The sequence below is a fragment of the Lynx rufus genome, unplaced genomic scaffold (genome assembly GCF_022079265.1).
Source record: "Lynx rufus isolate CCGP_SWC_20201006 ecotype Redwood Valley unplaced genomic scaffold, mLynRuf1.p SCAF_10, whole genome shotgun sequence".
In the NCBI taxonomy this organism is placed as follows: domain Eukaryota; kingdom Metazoa; phylum Chordata; class Mammalia; order Carnivora; family Felidae; genus Lynx; species Lynx rufus.
Window position 1 is genome coordinate 64,248,058 of NW_025814824.1, and position 8,281 is coordinate 64,256,338.

The window sequence follows — 8,281 nt, forward strand, 5'->3', positions numbered from 1 at the left end:
AGTACATCTGTATTTTTTGGGGGTGGATAAATTTTAGGGTCCAAATTTTTAATCTTTTAAAAACCATTTTATAAATAATGCCAAGCATACCTGATTGTCTGAATCAATTATCCTCTATATTTCTTGGTTAACTTAGTGCAAAAAAACCACACAACATTATACTGTATGCCATTTAAAATATATGCAATTTTAATAATAAAATTATATAGCATAATCAAATAAATCCTGTAACCTATTCATCTTAAACTGTGTCTAGATTTTCAGAATTTTTTTTTCAAGATATTCCCCCAACTGAAAAAGAAATTTAGATAATCCAACTTTAGGTGAACACTAATACATGTAATTAGTTTCTAGTCTACCTCCACAACCCAAGGGTTCCTGAAGGTATGAGGTTATTAGAGCACAGCAATCAATGTTCATAACAATTGTCCTGTCAAATGGTGAGATTGCTTTATTTGCTGTTAAATTATGGATTATTTCAAAGCTTTACTTATACTATCAAGCTATTAAGTATCTACTGGCTGCTTAAAAAGATTATTCTCATTTCAGAAAGTTTTCTGTCATCCCCATTGTCACTTACTGATCTGGAAAGCATGTGAGCTGTATATGACTTTTTACAGCTAGCTCTGATGAGTCAGTCTTCAAAGTCTTAAAACACACACACACACACCAGGTGGGAAAGAGTAAAACAGTGAGAAAGTAGCTCTAACCTCTGAAATATTATCAAAAGTTAATGAAAGACTATAATTTTCATCTTTTTATTCAAAGTAGAATAAAACAATATCATTTTCCCATCTGAATTACATTGCTAGCTCAGGTCAGATCAATGGCAAATTTAAATGGAACATTTTATAACTGTTTCTCTATCTGAATAGTTTCCAATAGTTTAGAACTTCAAATGTTAAACTATTCATAAATAATAAAGATGACAGAAAAAAGTCTTCATTCTTAAGGTGACCCACATTCATTAAAAAATGTTCACTGTCACGAGTTCCTTGCTGGGCAGCCCCCACGGTAGCCGCCGCTGAACCCGCTGCCACTGCCCCTGAGTAGATGATGGCTATGCCTCCCACGTATGCTGATTGATCCTGGCAAATCTTCCAGGGATGTCTTCCCCAAGGGTTATGGGTTTGGCTTAATAAAACGTGACTCGAAAACAAAATCTGAGAATGGACTAGAATTTACAAGATCAGGTTCAGCCAACACTGAGACCACCAAAGTGATGGCAGTCTGGAAACCAAGTACAGATGGGCTGAATATGCTCAGGTGTTTAGGGAGAAAAGGCACACCGACAACACACTAGACACAGTACTGTGGAAGATCAGCTTACACGTGGATTGAAGCTGACTTTTGATCCATCCTTCTCACCAAACACAGGAGGGAAAATGCTACATCAAGACAGGGTATAAGCGGGAACACATCCACCTGGGCCATGACATGGATTTCAACTTCCCCAGCCCTCCAGTCTGGGGCGCTCTGGCGCTGGGTTATGAAGGCTGGCTGGCTGGCCACCAGATGAATTTTGAGACTGCAAAGTCACCAGTGACCTAGAGGAGTTTTGCGGATTGTTCCAAGACTGACGAATTCCAGCTCCATACTAACGTAAACAACGGGACAGAGTTTGGTGGCTCCATTTATCAGATGGTGAACAAGAAGTTTAGAGACTGCTGTTAATCTGGCCTGGACAGCAGGAAGTAGTAACACTCGCTTTGGAACAGCAGCCAAGGATCACGTGGACCCTGACACCTGCTTCACAGCTAAAACGAACACTCGAGCTCCAGCCTGATAGGTTTCAGGTACACTCAGACCCTAAAGCCAGGTATCTAACCAATGCTATCAGATCTGCTGGATGGAGAGAATGTCAATGCAGGTGGCCACAAGCTTGGTCTAGGACTGGAATTTCAGGCCTAAATGAATACTGTACAATAGTTTATTTTTAAACTATTTTGATCATAGCTAGCTTGAAAATTTAGTGTACCTTTTCGTGTTGTGTGTCTGGGATGCAAGTAATGCTAAATATCATGTTAGATATTTTACAGCTGGTTAAAGATGATTCAGGTTTAAGGTGTTAGCCTTTCAGAGGTACAGAAGAAACCCAATGCCAAAAAAAAAATCCTTTCAGCTGTAGACTTGGGGGGAACTTAGTGGCTCCTCTAGAGATGTCAGGCTTCTTTTTTATCTAGTAATGGCTGCAAGTGGAAGCTGATAATTTGTAGGCACTTTGTGAATTGGTATTGAGTAAATGAATGAAATTATGACTTCCTGAGAATTGAACTTTGGTTTCCTACCCAAATGAAGGAGAGACTCATTGTGGTGCATACAAACTCATCTTAAAGAGACTTTTTTTAGACAGATTTTCATGAACTGTTTTCATCTCATGTCATCACCTCATTTACACCAAAAGTAGTCTGCAAGGCAGGATAGCTATTTCTTTTGTGCCATTTTGGGGTGGAGAAGGTGGATGTGATGAAGCCAGTAATTCATGACTTAATTCCCTCTCACATTGTGTTTTTGTGCCCTTGCACCATATTATGAAAGAGCTTCTGAGAGTCCCAGCTGTAAGCTGGCAAGAGTCTCTGTGAATGTAATCACATGGTGACAACACTTGAAATCTAAATTGGACTTCTATTATATTCTTGCCACTCAGTTTATTTTTTCGTAGTTTAATGGGTACATTTTACAGTCTTCCATTTTGTGTGGAATTAGATCCTCCCCTTAAAAATGCTGTAATTAACATCACGTAAAGTAAAACTTGTATAAAATATTAAAACCTAAAAAAAAAGTTCACTCTTTTTAGTAAATGAAAATTTGAAGGGTTCACTAATGGTTTTACCTAGCAAGATAATTTTCTTAACCTGAATTTATAAATTTAGGTGAGATAGCAAAAAATTAGCTGAGTTCCGTGAATGATCCCAATCTTTGTGTGTGTGTATATAACATTTTATCTCAAATATTAATTATACTCTTCAAATATATGAAATATTTTTCATCAAATAATTATACTAATAAATTATTTAACTTTTATTTATTGTTCTTGTAGATTAATCTCACTCTTAATTAGATAGTAATTATCTCTCTAGTTTTAATATTATTGGATAGTTGCAAAATGTATTGGTCATTACACATTTCATCCTTTAAGGATAAGCTGCTATGTGGGTAATTAGATGGGTAATTGATTTAATGGATTTCTTACACTAACAAGGTTAAAGAACTTCTTGTGCCCTTTAATTTCTTTATCTTTAAAGATCACACACATACACATTACTAGAAGTAGTACCCAGGTGTGAAGAACTCACTATTCTTAAATAGTAATGGCAGCTAAATCTTGAATGTTTATTACGTACCAGGTACTATTTTATTTACTTTATATGTATCACTCATACCTCTCCTTTGAGTAAGGTGAAATGTGCTCTCCATGTTATGTGTGAGGAAACTGAACACTGAAAAAATTACATAACTTGCCTAAGTTCTTACATCTTGTAAGTGGCAAAGCCAAGATTCATGTCCAAAGCAATTAGACTTATAAACCCATTATATTAAACATCATGTTATATAGTATATTATTTTATAAAATATGTATTATACCACAGGAAGGAGAAATAACAGAAGCTCAGAAGAAGAGATAATTTGGGGCTCAAATTAAAATTCTGACAAAACAGGAGCTTTATATAATAGGCACTGCATATCATCCAGGTGTAGGACAATTTTAAGTTCATTATCTCATGTAAGCTTCAAATAATCCTATAATATTTTTTTCTTCAAAATTAACAAAACTGATAACTGGAATTTGAACCCAGGCTCTCTTCAGAATAAGATCATCTTTCTGCTACAATGTCTCTCCTTATTAAACATAGTAAAGAAAGTGGCTGAGACTGAATTTTTTCTGTGTGATGTCCTTCAAAAATATCTTCTGATTATGAAATTAAAATAAAAAAGCATTATTAAGTACTGGGTGAATTATATGCTGTTTTGTGATATCAGCAACAGTTTTCAATTTACTATATGGTGGTAGCTATTCTCCAGTTTTGTCATGGATGTTGGAATGGTATTCACAAGACAGTCAACACTTCTCTAAATAAAGACGATTTCACGGCGCGCCTGGGTGGCGCAGTCGGTTAAGCGTCCGACTTCAGCCAGGTCACGATCTCGCGGTGTGTGAGTTCGAGCCCCGCGTCAGGCTCTGGGCTGATGGCTCGGAGCCTGGAGCCTGTTTCCCATTCTGTGTCTCCCTCTCTCTCTGCCCCTCCCCCGTTCATGCTCTGTCTCTCTCTGTCCCAAAAATAAATAAAAACGTTGAAAAAAAAAAAGAAAAAAAAATAAATAAAGACGATTTCTAACTAGTGTATCTTTATACTGACTTAACCATTCCTTAACTAACTTATAAAAGTTAAGCTGGAGTTGTATACTCTGTTATTAGTAGAGCACCCCAATGTATCAAATTAGTGTAAAATGGGGGAAAAATGGTAGGAACACAAATTTTATTATTGGGCAGATGGCAAAATTCTGATTTAAAATAATTTCAGGCAATTAACAAGTAGCATTATCAGTAGTACAATGTTAACTATTTTCAAATAAATTACTTTGTATTTAATATGTAATAATATTAATCATCTCAAATAAATTTTTGAAGTGAACACTGTGCATGTCAATCTAATTTTTAATGGCAAGAATTTAGGCAATTTACACCTACCATGATGAGGAAGTAATTGTAATACATTCTGCCATTATATGTAATAATACGACAAGCTAATCAATAGAAATGGCAAATTCATTACTATATTTTCCAGTATTCGGCTAAAAAATATTCTGTAGGGTATTCTTTCTTAGAGTATGCATGAAATCCTATGAAAGTATTCATTTTAATCCAGCAATTGTTACTGAGAATGAAGAAAAAAGTAATGAAATAAGAACTACAACCCAAAAAGATTCACTGCTATGTTCATAAACACATCACACAGGAAGTACAAAAGCATTATGAATGACTTCTCTGAAGCCTAGAGTCAATTAAGGAAACAGTCTGAGAAGAGATAATTGTGTTCAATATCAAAAACAGTAAACGGCAGATACAGGGATGAAACTCAGGCTAGGTGAATCTCAGTCCTATTCTCCTTTTATAACGTCTTGTTGGCATAGTCTCTCACCAAAAGACTTCAACAGAAGTTTGTTAATTATTTTGAAATCCATATGAAGCAACACTCTCTTAGAGTCATATCAGATGGATATTATGTTGGTTCTAAGCATCATGTGAAGTAGCCAGATTCGTTACTAATCATTCTTTTATCAACATATCATTTCTAACTTGTTAAATGCAGTGGAATGTGATATGAATAGACATAGCTGGGACCTGATTGTATTGTGATTTTGTTGGACATAGTGCAGATCTCCTAATGCACCATTAGTTCCTTTTATCTTCTTGTCCCAGAATTTCTTTGCTTCCATCTACGTACTTTCCTCATTTCCAGACCAACATGCCCTTATGGACTTCTAATGCCTCTTACAGACTGAATGCTCTACTTCCCATATAATTTTATTGTTAAATCTGAGTTAAGTTTCTTCATTATACACTTCTGCTTTTGCAAAATAGCCAACCAAATTTTCAAATAAAAATATTCACAATAGGTCAGTGTTCAGAATGATTATAAACTGCTATAAATTTAATTATTTAGGTGTCTATATTTTCCTACACGTTTACTCCAATAATACATACAATGAATACCAAGCATTTTTTCTAATATGTATGATATCAAAAATACAATGAAATCCCAGACTTGATATAATTATTATCTAAGGCTTATGGTATATATATATTTTTTTTCTTAAGAATTTGTCGAAGAAATACTCACATTACCTACAATCTGTTGCACTTTTATTTCGTGTTGGTAATGGTCAAACTTTCCCCGCTGTACAAACGAGGCCAAGGGTAGTTATAAACTTAGCAAAGGAAATGGAAGAGGTCAGATTCAAGCCAGGCATGTATGACTTTTGAGCCAGAGCTCACCAATGCCTGTATTACATGCAGTAGCTCAATAGATTCCATTACCCATATACAGTCTGAACTTTGGCCAGTGACTGTAAGTCTAAAAGACTGTATTTAGTTTCTCTTTTAAAGACTTTTTAAAAAATATTTATTTATTTTTGAGAAAGAGAGAGAGAGAGAGAGAGAGAGAGAGCGCACGAGCAGGAGAGGGGCAGAGAGAGAGGGAGGACACAGAATCCAAAGCAGGCTCCAGGCTCTGAGCTGTCAGCACAGAGCCCCACGCAAGGTTTGAATTGACAACCGTAAGATTATGACCTGAGCTGAAGTCAGATGCTTAACTGGCTGAGCCACCCAGGCACCCCTTAGATTCTCTTTTAACTTTACTCCTGGAAGCTTTTTCTTCAAGCCAGAAAGATCTCACTTCCTCCCTCTCTCTCCCCCTCTCTCTCTCTCTCTCATTTCTAATAACTCATTTACAAAGAAGAAATAAAAGTTTTGCTAATTTGATCATTTTACCACACTTACAATGAAAGTAGGATGGAAGAAATGAGTCAGAGACATATAAAAAAACTAGAGTGAAATAATCTCTAAACTATTTTAAGTAATCTAGTTAAATTTCAACTATGAGGTGTAAAGTTTCCTAGGCATTAAGCAATAGCTTTCATCACAAATTACTACTGATGAATACTTCTTTAATTTTGAAGGGAGTGTAAAATGATTTTTGAAAGGGATATAACTGGGGAGAGGACAAAGAAGAGAGAATACTAAGAAGATGAAAATTGCAGAGCAAGTAATTGGAAGTTAATTTGAAAACTCCACTTTTGATGCTTGATATGATTATGTGCATTGTATAGAGCATGAATATTATGCATCAATCAACCAACCGTGGCTAGCCTACCACGTCCAGATAGTTGAAGAAATAGGGAAAACAATAAAATAAATTGAGGAAGTTGTGTGTGTGTGTATTGTCCTTACCTTTGGTACATCAAATGCTGAAGAATAGTTCAGTCATAAAATATGAAAGTGTAGCAGTTGTGATTTTAATGTAGCATGTTATTGCTGTATTCACAATTGACATTTTATTGATTTAGTTATTTTACATTTTTAAAATATTTATTTATTTTTGAGAGAGAGACAGAGACAGAGACAGAGACAGCATGAGAGGAGGAGGGGCAGAGAGAGAGGAGGACATAGAATCCGAAACAGGCTCCAGGCTCTGAGCTGTCAGCACAGAGCCTGACACTGGGCATGATACCTGTGAACCATGAACCATGAGATCATGACCTGGGCTGAAGGTGGACATTCAACTAACTGAGCCACCCAGGTGCCCCCAGAATTGACATTTTAATAATTGCTTCTCTAATCATCACATCTGCTGAGGAAAATGTTTGGTGGAAGTTGAACTTTCAAGGGCCATTTTAAAATTTGAGGTTCTGTGTGACTACTGATAGACTGTATTTTGTTCTCTCAAAGGAATGATTTGTCAAGTTAATAAAATTTTCAAAGACATCAATTAAGTAAAGACAAACCTAAAACATAATAATTTTCCAAGTCAAAACTACAGTCAACTTATTTTTCCAAATATGCATACTTTAAGTATGACAATAAAATAAATCCTCATCAATATACTACATATGAGTAGCTAGTGAATTTAATTTAGATTTAGAGTAAGTATGATGTTCAACACTGCACAGTGTAGATCTTGTAATAAGCAACTGAATCCAAAACATATTATCTTCTGCAGAAACAAAGAGGACAAGAAATTGATATGTACAACAGTGCTTCAGAACTGTTACCATCTTAAAACTTGCTATATTCTTTTCCTCTCAAGTATAAGTTTCTATTGGTCTGAAGTCTTACATACTTTTGGTTCATCCATTTTACAGTTTTTATAATGGTCTCCTTTCTCTTTTGAAAGCCAACATATAGCCTTGGAGGCAAAGCTCAGTCAAATAGATTCTATTATAGTTTACTTATTTATTTATTTTTATGGGTTTTGGGGTTGTTTTTGTTTTTTACTCAAAGACTTAGTGTTTTTTTTTCTACTTAAATTCTTTATATTTATCACAATACCTAGGTTTCTAGGGCTCATTTATTTATGTAAGTGCAACGTACGAAATACAATCCCAGCTGTAAGGACCTAGAGATTTTTATATTCAATTACTTCTTACGAAAGGCTTTCCAGGGCTCTAATTTTTTTTTTTGGGGGGGGCTATATTTACTTTTAGAGCCTTTATGGCTTTATTTTTGTTTTCATCTTTTGTTTGGAGATTATTTTGTGTATTATGCCAGTGAAACTACTTT

The 8,281-nt window shown here is 35.2% G+C and overlaps 1 pseudogene; it reads left to right on the forward strand.

Annotated features, from left to right (window-relative positions):
* Positions 1-1,056: 1,056 nt before the first annotated feature.
* On the forward strand, positions 1,057-1,911 carry LOC124526253 (voltage-dependent anion-selective channel protein 1-like; annotated as a pseudogene).
* The last annotated feature ends 6,370 nt before the right edge of the window (positions 1,912-8,281 follow it).